The sequence below is a fragment of the Protopterus annectens genome, chromosome 4.part0, assembly GCF_019279795.1.
Source record: "Protopterus annectens isolate FY-2018-M chromosome 4.part0, PAN1.0, whole genome shotgun sequence".
NCBI lineage: Eukaryota > Metazoa > Chordata > Ceratodontiformes > Protopteridae > Protopterus > Protopterus annectens.
In genome coordinates this window covers 1,250,213,385-1,250,227,300 of record NC_056733.1, presented here as the reverse complement: position 1 = coordinate 1,250,227,300, position 13,916 = coordinate 1,250,213,385, and positions in this window count along the sequence as shown.

The following is a 13,916-nucleotide window of genomic DNA, read 5'->3' as shown; positions in this document are numbered from 1 at the left end:
AGTAATAGAGTGACGCCACAAGGAGGCGCACAACTGATGTTCACCTACAGTAGTAACATCGGGGACATTTATAATATAGTACAAAAAAATTGGAATATTTTAACAAGTGATGATGGTCTCAAAGGAATAATAGGGAGTAATCCCAGTTTCAGATATAGAAGGAACAAAAATCTGAAAGATTTGCTTTGTAAGGAGAGATCTATCACTACGAGTAATCCTGTAATGACAACAGTAGGGACCATACCGTGTGGGATATGTAAAGCCTATGGATGCATTAATAAAGAGACCAGCTTCAGACATCCAGTCACTGATAGGGTTTTTCTGTTGAAGGGGAGGGCCACTTGTCGAACAACAGATTTAGTGTACCTAGCTGAGTGCTGTCAGTGCCCCTGCTTTTATGTGGGGAAAACAAATAACATGTTGAAAGTAAGGATCTTGCAGCATCTATCTAGCATTAGAAATAATGATTTACGTAATGCCCTAAGTAGGCACGTGAAAGACCACCCCACACATAGGTTTAAGTTTAGAGCAATAGTGAATGTTAGATTAAATAATAGAGGAGGGGACATTAAGCATTTAACAGAGTTAGTTGAGTCTAGGTGGATTATTGAGTTAATGGCCCATAGAGAACCAGGATTAAATGAGGTAATACCTATTAAGCCTGCCCTTCAGAATAGGCGGGTTTTTTACTGATTGCTATTGGATCTTGTTTCTTTTAAAATGTTTAGTAATATTGAGAGCTTTATCTGATGAAGGGTAGTATCCCGAAAGCGCTCATCCATTGTTTTAAACTTTTAATAAAAGGTTTTAAAAGGTATAGCAGTGTCCTGCCGCGTTTTTCCTTGGATTAACCTGTGTGGGTCTTTGGGTTTGTGCATTGATCTCAGTATGAAGTGGCATCCCTGCTAGGGCTGTATCTCTGGCTTGTGCCCCTTTTCTTGCTGAAATACACTCTGGCTCCCCTGCAACCTGGAATAGAACAAAATCTGAATCACAAAATGAATAATCAAACCATTAATTTTCTCCAACCACAAAATAGATTTTAAATGTGCAATGATACACGTTTAATCTGAAAATCAAATAGTCAGTATGTATGTATAATATATTAAATATATGCACAGAAATGTTTCACTGTTAAATATATCAGTTAAGGTGGGGCAAACATTACATGAGTTCAGAGCAGTTAGATATTTAAAATAATGCATGACAGTTTGGCATTTGAACTACTGCTTTCAGTAGCAGACACGGTCTTTTAAATATGCATTTATCTTTTTTTATAGTGTTGAAAACCTCCTACGATACCTACTCAAAGGGCACTATAAGCATTTTGCCACATTAAAAATTTGACTGAAGCAGTTGCTTTTAAACTATTTAGAGGGACAATATTCTATTAATTTTATCAATATGGAAAAGCAGTTACATTTGTGCCCTTACTGTCAGTAATACAGTTAGGCTCAGTACAAAACAAAGGCATGTTTACTGGATCTTAATTGTTTAACCTATGCATCATCTCCCTGTTAGTACAAAACCAGTGTAACAGTCATTAGATAATGGACAAAGGATACAATGATACCCTATAATGAAGTCGCTGTGAAGCAATTACTAAAAAACAACCCTGCCATTTCTAACACTCTCTAAATGTGGAGTTACAGTTTAGTGGATGTAAAAAAAAACTCAGCTAACAAACATAATTGCAGAAGCAGTTGCAAGGACTTGCCATTTATTTCCCCCTCGTTAAGTATGGCTAAAAAGTAACATACAATGATATAAGAAGAAAGAAAAAAATAATTTTATTTGTGTTTGTGCATGTGTGTGTGTGTGTGTGTGTGTGTGTGTGTGTGTGTGTGTGTGTGTGTGTGTGTGTGTGTGTGTGTGTGTGTGTGCGTGTATGCACGTGTGCATGCATGTATACTCGTGTGTGTCTGTGTCTGTGTGTGCATGTATGCGAGAGAAAGAGAAAAGAGAGAGAGACAGAAAAAGAGAGTAAGCAAGTCAGAAAGACAGAGAGAATGAGAACAACTACTTCTAAACATTTTTGCTCTGCAAGAGGCTTTCCATCAACACAAAGTTTCTAGACAATAAGAATAAGAAAATTCCAATGTCTGGCATTACTGACTGACTGCCATCTTTGATAGCTTAGCCAGTATTGCTTGTGTATTGCTGCCTCAAAGCACTTGGTTTTCCTGTTTTAAATATGCATCTCTCTTTTTTTATAATGCTGAAAACTTCCTACGATACAATCTTAAAGAGCACCATAAGCATTTTGCCACATTCAAAATCTGAATGAAGAGAATTTCTCCCCGGGCCTCCGCTGAAAACAGGATCTGTGGAACCTAGTCAGACTTTCCCAGTCAACAAATGTTAAATAAATAAATAAATAAATAATTTTTAGAGGGACAATATTCTATTAATGTTATCAATATGCAGAAGCAGTTACATTTGAGACCTTACTGTTAGTAATACAGCTTGGCTTACTGCAAAACAAAGACATATGTTTATTGGATCTTACTTGTTTAAACTACGCGTGATTTCCCTTTTAGTAGAAAACTGGTATAACAGTCATTAGATAATAGGAAAAACATAGAATGATACCCTACAATGACGCTGCTGAGAAGCTATTACTAAAAAATAGAAAATAATTTCCATTTTTTTTACTCTCTCTAAATGTGACTTTACAGTTTAGTGGATTAAAAAAAAAAAACCTCAACTGACAAACATAATTGCAGAAACAGTTGTAAAGACTTGCCCTTTGTTTTCCCCTCATTAAGAAGGGCTTAAAAAGTCACATATAATGACATAAAAAAGAAAAAAAGTAATGTAATTTTATGTGTGTGTGTGTGTGTGTGTGTGTGTGTGTGTGTGTGTGTGTGTGTGTGTGTGTGTGTGTGTGTGTGTGTGTGTGTGCATGTTTGTTTGCATGTATGAGAGAGAAAGAAAAAAAAGAGAGAGAAAGATGGAAAGAGAGGGTCAAAGTAAGCGAGTGTGAAAGACAGAGTGAGAGCAATTACTTCTCAACTTCTTTGCCTAAACAATAAGAATAAGAAAACTCTAGTGTCTGGCATCACTGACTGACTACCATCTTTGATAGTTTAGCTAGTATTGCTTGTGTATTTCGGCTTCAAAGCACTTGGTTTTCCTGTTAATTTCCCAGCTGTTAGCCTTCTTCGTGTAGTCGGCATGTCCTTCCTGTGGCAGCTTAGGTTTTACCTGAGTAGTCCAGTTTCTACCGCAAAGTATAGATATATCATAAGTGAATTTGTAATGCTTCAAACTACCCATGGACACGTGTGCCTTGTGTGTGTGCACATATGCACGTGCACATGTGCGTGTGTGTGAGAGTGTGTGAGTGTGTGTGTGTGTGTGTGTGTGTGTGTGTGTGTGTGTGTGTGTGTGTGTGTGTGCATGTGATGATATAGGTTTAGATTGCATTACATTTTATATTAAAGATTTGTTTCTTAGTTCTATTGCTTCACAAGTTATTAAGTTTAGTCCTGAAAATAATTGTTTTTATATTAATGGGTCCTATTATAGACAAATAACTTTGATGGGATATATATGTATTCAAACAGTTTTTCCAGTGTAATGTGTTTTTTTACAAGAGGTACATAGATAATTTGCTTTTCATATTTAAGCAAAATATTTGTGAATTTATTGAATTTATGGCATGTATTGATAATAATGCTGTTGGTCTTTCATTTACATATAAGTGGAGTAGCACTACTATTGATTATTTGGATGGTTCCTTGTTTATTAAGGAAGGCATTTTTAAAAACCTATTGCTACTAATACTTTTTATTTGCATCTAATACTCATCCTTCACATGTTATGAATTCCCTACCATATAGGGAGTAGAGTTAAAAGTTTGTGCTCAGAAGAAATCGAGTTTGAGAACAGGATATATTGTTTCAAGATTGCTTATAAGGGGTATACTGATTTACAATTGCTTTTCTCCTTAGATGAGGTGAAAGAACATCAAAGGTGGTTACAAGATGATCATTTTTTTTAATTATAAGAAAAATCAGGGGCAGAATCAAAAGGAAGATATATATTTTGTGACTATGTATGGTCCTTTTATTGAGGGGATTTCACATATTTTATGGCAACACTGGAGTATTATTAACTCAGATTCAGTCTTTTAAAATGTAAAATTCTAGATTTCCTATATACGTTTTTTTAAATATCTCTCGTTTAGTAGTGCTTAGTGTGAAATGGAAACAATTGTAAGAGTTGTCTAGTTTGCTACTATAGATGTATTAGATCAGAGTTCTGTATTAATGGGCTCTATTTTCATGCCTCTGCTAATAAGAATTGTTATCAAACAACAGTGATGTATGGACTGAGATGCCATGTGATAAGTATTATATAGGGCAGACAGGTAAGCAGGTGAGGAAAGGTGTACATGAGCACGTTAGAGACATTAGAAATGTTAATTTAATTAGTCTTGTGGCTATGCATTTTTATAAAGAACATAGTCGAGAGCCATCTCTTTTGAAATATTTTGTGATGTTTGTATGTCCAAACTCTAATTTATATCTTGACATATCTGATATTTTGTTAAGGCAAGAAGCATGGATAATTTTTTTATGGTATTCCCAACAAACTGGCATGAATATTGAATTATTGATGAAGTATTTATTATGAAGTGTTTAATATATTCATAAAGTTTTTATTTATTGTTTATATTATCCCCAGGATTCAATAATACTCCATGTAGGAATAGTATTATTCCTACATGGAGTGAATGGTGTCCGCATTGACATAGCCTTAACAGCAGCATACCTTACATATTAATGAAGGCGCACTACTGAGAATGGCTTTGCAGACACGAACACTGAAGGAATGCAAGGGGCATGTTTCAGTAGTGCTCATAGATCCAACATGCTCCCTGCACTCTGAAAGTGCCGTACGGCACTTTCTAAATGCTTTCAGTGTCCATGGACACTGAAAGCAGAAATTTTAATGGGAAGCAACGGAGGGTATGTATGTGACAAGTACTGTCACATACCCCCTGCATTGTCAAAGGGCCATACGGCACTTTCTAAATGCTTTCAGTGTCTGTGGACACCGAAAGCAGGAATTTAAATGGGAAGTAATGCAGGGGGTGTGTGACAGGTACTGTCACAAACCCCATGCATTGAGAAAGTGCTGTATGGCACTTTGACCATACATCTCAACCTCTTATAACAAAAAATCTGCACAAAGACTAAAATAATGGGGGCATACCTCCCAACCTGTTAGAGCAAAAAATCTGGACAAAGCATAAAATGATGGGGGGCATACCTCTCAATCTCTTAGAGAAAGAAATCTGGACAAACAGTAAAATAATGGGAGACAAATAGGGACAGATTTTAAATATTGCCCTTACAAACTTAGAAAGTTGATAGAGGAACAGGGTTTGTATTAACATAACATGTTCTGAAGGATTAAAAGTCTGAAACTCAAATGTATGCCATTATGTAGTGGCTTCAACCCTGATATTGCCCATACAGACTTAGAGAGTCGATAGAATAACAGGTTGTGCATTACCAAATATGAATGACAATTAGTATTAATGCATGTAAATAAAGTACTTGTATTATTTTTTTTCCATTCTAAGTTAAGTGTAGCTGAGCAGGTTTGCATGTCATGGCCCTCTGCTCAACATTGCTTAAACATCTCATAGGAGCTAAATATAAATGTATAGCTAAAATCCTCAATGATGAGATACTGTAGTGGTTAGAGTCCCGGCTTTGTATGTAGCAGTTCACAGTTCGAGTACCAAGGTAGGCCCTTTAGTTTTACATGGGAAAGCATTGTTAACATTTTTTTTTTTATTTTAAATTATGTAGCAATTGATATTTGTTAACCAGAGAAGTGTAGCTGGTTCAAAATGGAAGTATCAGTGCATATAACATGTGAAATAACCCATGTATACAAAAGTGTCCCATACAGTATTATCACACCCCAAGGTAATGTAATAAAAGCACATAGGTGAACATCATGTAAAGTAAATAATATCCACTGAATAATATGTCAGTAATGATTCATTAATTTACAAATCTGATCTTTTTTCTTAAATGAAAACTGAGCAATGTTTAGCAGTGCTAAGCTCTACTCATCTGGTTTGAGCATTGCTTAGATGTGAATTCTAAGCAGCAGTCAGCGCAGCTAAGTGGATTTGTGCACTACTAACCACTGCTTAGCAATTTCCCATTTAAGCACTGCTCAACTCAGCTTAGCAGATTTGCGCATTGTTAAGCTGTGTTCAACATTTTCAAAATGGTGCAGTGATGGCAAAGGGTGGGAATATGGCCTTATTTAAACTGTACAGGCAGGAATACAGCCACAACCTGTTATAGTTTGATCTGTGCAGGAACGATGTCTGGCATTAGAGAGGGAGCATGGTTTTGGGTGCAGTGCTGGGGCATTCTGGAATCCAGGGTCATGGCTGGACTCCTCATTGAACACCACGATGACAGACTGCTGCAGGGCCAGTACCAGGGCTTACAGTACAAAGCGAAGGCTTGTGACCATCTGACACATGATCTCACCAGTGCTACTGGAATCCCCCAAATTGGTGAGCAGGTATGGCATCATTATGCTGACCTAAAGCATAGGAAGGGGGTGCTCTGGGCCCAGTGGATCTAAGATGCTTGGGGACTGAATGCTCCAGTAGTATGAAAGTATCCCATCCATAGCTGTAAAAAATTCTAGCCTGTGTATGTGATAGACAGGTATGCATAATGTTTGTGTTTTCCCCCTACAGCTGCAACAGAGTTGGCTAGCAATGTGGAGGCCCATGCTGACAGACTGTCAAGGCTGGTGAGTACAGATCTATCTTGCAGTATACAGTGCAATAAATAAGAAGGAGTATTTTGCTTACTGCCAATAGATATAGTGTGTTATATGTCTACTGAATAAATAAAGTTTCCCAAACTAATATTGATCTACAGGATATGCAGTAGTAAAGCACTATGTCATATTACTAAAATAAAGACTTATACCTCAAACTGTTGTGTTTACTCTAGTATGTTGTTGTAGAAATAGAAATGTGTACAGGTTCTTCACAGCAAATATGGCTTTGACAGCATGAATTAACTGATGTTCTTCTGAGAACCAGCTATTATACAAAACAGTAGACTGTGGAGCTGTAAAACAAGATATGAATGAAATATGAAATATGTTATGCACTAAGATCTAAACCCTAAATAGTAATGTCTAATGTCTAGTGTGTCCCCTGCAGCATTGCCTTGTGTTAACCTTTGCTTTCCACATTGTATTATTTCAAAGGATTAATACATAGTACAATATCTGTCATGCATGAATCCCAGGATTACAAGGTCAGACACTCTAACCCAGAGTATTAGTCAGAAATCAGTCAAACATGAGACAGCAGTTCCCCCATAGCTTAGTGTGATGCAAAATAGCCTTGCTGTTCATTTTAGCACACCCAGACATGGTTTGAATCCAGGGAGTGCTACTGAAATGTGCACACACACACACACACACACACACACACACACATATATATATATATATATATATATATACTCAGGAAATCTTAAATATTTGTAGAAACAGTCGGATATTGGTAACAGATATTTTCTCCCCAGGTCTTACAGGTAAAGAAATGTTTGTAGTAGCTGTATGAAGGGTATACTAATACACCGTGTGCAACTGTTCAACTGTCCAATCCCATGCCTGCAAATGACAGCAGGATAGGTACATACACTATGCACTCTCCCCGATACATGACTCTCAAGTGTCACGTTGTCATGGCTAGTGGTCACTGCTACCAATGACCTATGAATCCAGGTGAATTATGCCAGTAGCAGGCTCACACAACATCAGTGCAGGGTACCCCTTCTTTGTCAGATATGTAACTTTGACAAGTACAAGCCCTCTCTAGTAATGTACCCATAGTTGTCACAGTCTGCCCCATACCATTACAGGTTGACAGTGTAACAAGTATGTATGTGCTACAGAAGGTATGGGCCATAGATAGATGTAAAGTGAGGGCAGACCTGTAGAGTATTGAGCAGTACTGTTGTGAAAAATAAAAACCTATACAGTTGTTAATGGACTGTTTTCTCTCCCCCACCCCTTATCTGCATCAATAATTATTAGTCATTTACTACAGGTATGTTTTTCTCAAAATCTATTGTTGGAGACTTGTGTTCTATTACTGTTCATATATTTAATTGGTTGCATATTAACATACCTTGTTCAAATACCATTGTTGGTGGCCTGTTGCCATCAATGTAACTGTTTACAGCTATTGCTGCAAAATAAATGTAGCGCTATGGTCCTTTTCTACACCCATCCTGCACATCCCTAGCTGCTTTAACTAATGTTTTATCCCCCCACTTGCCCCATTTTACCACTTTCCTATAACCCTTTTTTCTTTTCTTAATTTAAAATTAGTGTGGGTTTAAGCAGGAATAAGCACTGCTAAGCTAAGCTAAGCTAAGGGGACTTAACCGTCTTTTAGCATCACTCTTAGCTTCACGCAATACCATGCAAACCTGCTTATAACTACTTAAAAGTGCTTTAATCATGTTGTCTCAATCAGCCCTTGTTCTGCTCAGCAACAAAATAATCAGCACTGCCAAGTGTAGAACCCAGGACCCTGTGCACTACATTCACAGCAATGCACCACTACAACATCTCATCTGTGAGAGTTTATAATGCTTTTATAAACGTATCATGCATTTAGGTCATTTAACATTAGTGAAAAAAGTCATCACTACCAAGTCTTGGACCCAAGAACCTCTGCACTGTAATCACAGCAATGTATCACTACACCATCTAAACTATAGGAATTTGTAATGCTTTTACAAACATATCATGCATTACAGTCATTTAACATAAGGGGAAAAGTACACAAGCCTTAAACCAGGAAACCTGTATACTCCAGTCACAGCAGCTACCACTGCTCGACACAACCTGTGAGAATTAGTAGTGCTTCAGTAAATATATCTTGCAGGATAGTCACCCAACATTAGGGAAAACCTGTGAAATTAGTAATGTTATATATATATATATATATATATATATATATATATATATATATATATTTCTATAACTGTATATATATATATATATATATATATATATATATATATATATATATATATATATATATATATATATATATATATATATATATATATGTATATATATATATATATATATATATATATATATATATATGCACTCAGCCTCTTAGTGCAAGACATCTGCACAAAGTCTGACAAAGTGGGGAGGTAAAGGTCAAACAATGCGGACATATTTGAAATATGGATGTTATACGCTTAGAAGGTTGCTAGAGTATCACAGTTTGTTTTAACATATATTTTCTGACATATTTCAGGTCTGAAACATAAATGATTGTCATGTAGTGATGTCAATGCTCACATCATCCCAGTGGTTTGTCAGAAATACACAACAGTTATGGAGAACAGACCAAAAAGATGAGCCACACATCTGGACAGTCTATAGAAATCTGGACAGTGGAGAGATATGAGTGCAGTCATGTAACAGAAGGGAAAACACTGAGAGCTGCCAACCATTTCACCCAGCACCTCCTGAACTACAGTCAGATCACCACAACACTATCCCAAATCAGCTCTGCAGAATTACTCATGTATTTGCAAATATATCATGCACTATAGGGATGTAACTGTAGGGAAAATAGACATTGGTGGGAAATTGTCTACCCACAACCATTTGTACCACAGTCACAGCAACATACCAGTAAGCCAACTGAAATCTACAGTATAATGGCTGTTTGAAAAAACATATCCTGATTGCTAGTCACACAATACTCCTACATATACTGCTCCAAGTCACATTGTACTTGAAATCCTGATGTGCTATGGGACACTTCTCAGTCTGCCCCTACAAACATATACAGCTGACGGACCACCAGCAACTATAGCAACATGCACAGTCAGATAGAAAAGGATCTATGGCACTCACATCTACCCTTCTCCCTAGTCAGCCCAACAAACATTTACACACTACACTGCTACAAAATCTTGACAGACTTTTAACAATGGCCAGATATGCATAACTCTCAACTGTACAGATTTCCACAGAATTTCCAGGGTCTGAGACCATATTTATGTCCACTGCCTCATAACATTTTTGGGATTCTGCTAAATCACTGGAATGATATCACGAGTGAAGTCACTAAATAATGATATACCATACCTCTGAACCTCTTACTGCAAGACATCTGGACAAAGACTAACATACCTGGGGGACAGATGGCCAAAAATAGGGACAAATCTTAAATAATGGTGTTATAAACTGAAAAAGTTGCTGTTGTTACAGGGTGTGCTGTAACATAACTTTTCTGAAGGATATGAAGTCTAAATACAAATGGATGTCATTTAGTGACTTCAGTCCACACATTATCCTACTGATTTGTCAAAAATAGAAATTTGCTGAGGAACAGACCAAACATAAGAGGCAAACCTCTGGACATTCTGCAGAAATATGGATAGTTGAGAGGTATGTCATATACATATCACTGTCAGACTTCAAATCACACAGAAAATGTATGTCCAGACAAACCCTGCTAATCTAGCAATATTCTAACTGTATAACAGCAATACTTACAACCTGTCTCTAATTCTGGAACTCTGTCCCCCATTTTGTTGGGCTTTCACCCCATTTCTTGTTCTAAGAGGTATTTCCACCTACCTTCTGTGAAGCTGTAGCTCCCACACCTCCATAATGTCCTCCTCACAGGCAAGAAAAAGGGGCAAGACCCTCATGAAGGACTTAATTATAGCACTGTGCTGCTATGGCATTGGCTAATGGAAAGACAACACAGTCATTCTGGTTGCAATTAGCAAGTGGGAGACACCAACTGGTGCACAGGCCATCACCTGCTCATGAGCATTACCTACAAAAGGCAAGCTGCTACCTATGCAAAACAGGTCTGAACCTTTCTACACAAAGACATACTGAGACTACAGAAATATAAACATTTGCATTATTCTGAGAAAACTCTTCAGCACTATAACAGGTATGTCAATCAATTAATCATGTAATGGAATGCAGACGGGGATGAAAGAATGTGAAATAGGAAGTTAAACAATAGGTCTCAACAAGACTTGCTGGACTGACATGTTGCTGTCCAGCACCTATGGCCATTCCTGCTGGCTCTGTCTGCAGTGACGTAGATCACAGCTCTGTCCCCTGAGTCACTCCACCAAAGGTCAGCTCACATATGACTACTACTGGAGTGTCTATTGCTCAATACTGATTGTGGCACTGCCAGGCCAGCTAAGTGGCATGTTGTAAATATTTGCATGTCACCTGTGAATGCTACTATGATACATATGCTTGTCTTACAAATGTAAGAGACTTATATAGGGTATGTGCATAGTAAACAACTGGCGACAAGGTGTGTGTTGAACTGTATGTTATATACTGAGCTCATATGTTTCAACTGCCCAGTTAGAAGTTGTGTGACTGACAAGTGCTGGAACAGGGCTCTGTTCTAAGCTTTACTATTGGTTAACTGGTTAATCAATTTAAATTAATTTGCTCTTGTTTGCTGTTGTCATATTTACGTGTGTATCTGTTCACCTGTGTTACACTGACCTAAAAAGATTTTAAATATCTTTAGCATAGTCTGGTTGCTGGGTTTACTGCAGTCACATCTGTTTGTGTGATTCTTGTGTTTCCTACTACATGATCCAGTGTTGTCCAGGGCCTGCCTGCACTTACTGGGAGTAGGTGAACTGGTTGGTACTGGTCTGCCATAGGATGTTGAGCTAAGAGATCAGGGACAAGGGTTGATTGGTCACTCTTAGTATTCCTATTTTACCTTCATTGTTGTGGTATTTAAACCCAGCATGTGCATGGCTTTGTGCTTTTGTGCAGTTTTATCACTTTGAGAGGTATCTCAGTTGCATTTCTTTCCCTTAACTGCACTCCTGTGTGAGGGAGGCCATCGCTTGCAGGTACTGTCTTGATGTTATCCAGCCATACTCACACCTATAGGTGCTATCATCAGATACTGTCTACTCTACTATCCCTGACTTCTCTTCCACAGATGCTAATATCCATGGCTAGACAATTTCCTGTGCTTTCCTGTGCTTTCTCATGCTAATCTGGTTGATATGGGCATCTTGACACAGTGTAGCCACTGCCTTATGTATACAAACAACTGTGTGCTACTACCAACTAGGAACACAATATGTGAGAGATGCAATCACAGAATCCTTGCTGTCTCAGTCACATGACAGTACATGATTGACAGACCACAATGCTTTGCCAGAAATGGCCTTCATCTGTGTCCCCTGGGCTTTAGGCTTCTGGAAAAGGCACTTGCCTTCCCCATAGTGCCTTTTGTAGGCAAAGTCATGAATAGAACATTACCTACATGAAAGCTTATAATAATTAAAATGTAAAATGCTAGGAGTCTTAGCATGAAACTAAAGTCATTGCAAGCATTCCTTGTCCTGGAGGATGCTGACATATGTGCACTGAAACCTGGTTTGAAGCTGTGGAGTGCACACTAACCTTGCCAGGTTACTCATCCTACCATACTTTCAGACCTGAAATGGAGGGCTGCAAAGCCAAAGGAGGTGGAGTTATAAGCTTTATCATACACAAACACACCTCCAGGCTGGTCAAACAGTATGACAAACAGGAGACATCCCATGTGCAGTTAATTGTTGACAAAACACCTATTCAAATCATAGCTAGCTACAGACCTACAAATGTGACTCCGAACACCCACTACACCTATCTGGACTTGCATGAATCTGTCAAGATTCAACCCTCTACCCTGTTCCTGGGTGACTTTAACTACCCAACCATAATGTGCATGGCCTGTTCTACCTGAACATGAATGCACAGATATTACTTGACTTTGTCAATGCCAATGCATTGGATCAGCTAGTCAATACCCCTATGACAGGTGGACATACCCTGTACCTGGTCCTAACCAACATGAGTAGCCGCTGTAGCACTCCTACAGTGTCATCCTCTTTGGTAAGATCTGACCATAAAGCCATCACTTTTAAGGTCACCATCTCCGCTGCCCCTCCCTTGTCAGGGTCAAACAAAAACCACTTACAAAACTGGCTATAAATATCTTCAGAGCAGGTATAAGTAGCTTTACAGCCTGCATCCCAACAGTTGGAACTAGCAGTAATGTCCAAGCCTACACCAAAATACTGGCTGCAGCTGTGGCCAGGGACCTTACAACCAGAGGTGGGGGTCCTGCTATGCAGGCCCCACTGACACCTACAGAGGAGTTCCTCACCAACCTTGGGGCAACCACTGCATCCCAAGAAACCATCCACACCTCCATCGTGAAGGTGGGTGTCACCCAGACAACAGGCAAAGAGCATCTAGGTAAGGCCCAGTGGATATCACTTCTATATTGCATCATTCATACTGCCATCCTTGGAGTATCTAGAAGCATATGTCAGGTCAAACTACATTTGTGGGTGGGGTTTTGTAATGCACACATGTGCACATCTGTAGTGAATGACAGCACATTGTGTAGTATCAGAGCTCTTACTGTACATGTTCAGAAATTGATCCTTTTCCTGTACCAATGCCACATGTGAGTGTGCTGAAAATACCTCTCCCACATAACTACATAGGTCACTCTGGTCTGGCTGGGGAACAACAGCTTGAAGCCAGTGAGTATGGAAATGTCTTTCTGTGGCTCACCAATGTCCTAGGCATGTTAAGGGCATGCATTTTTCCATGCACACAACTGTTACTCTTAGCCATATTGCAATAGATGAATGTTCACCTGTGGTGGGGTTAACTGCAGTGCATCACTTTGGTCATCACAGGGGTCTATTTACAGGAGGTGTAACATATTGGCAAGTATGTTTCTGTAGGTGTTGCCACTGTGCTATACAGGGGTACATCCATATTGTGTACATGGATGCATT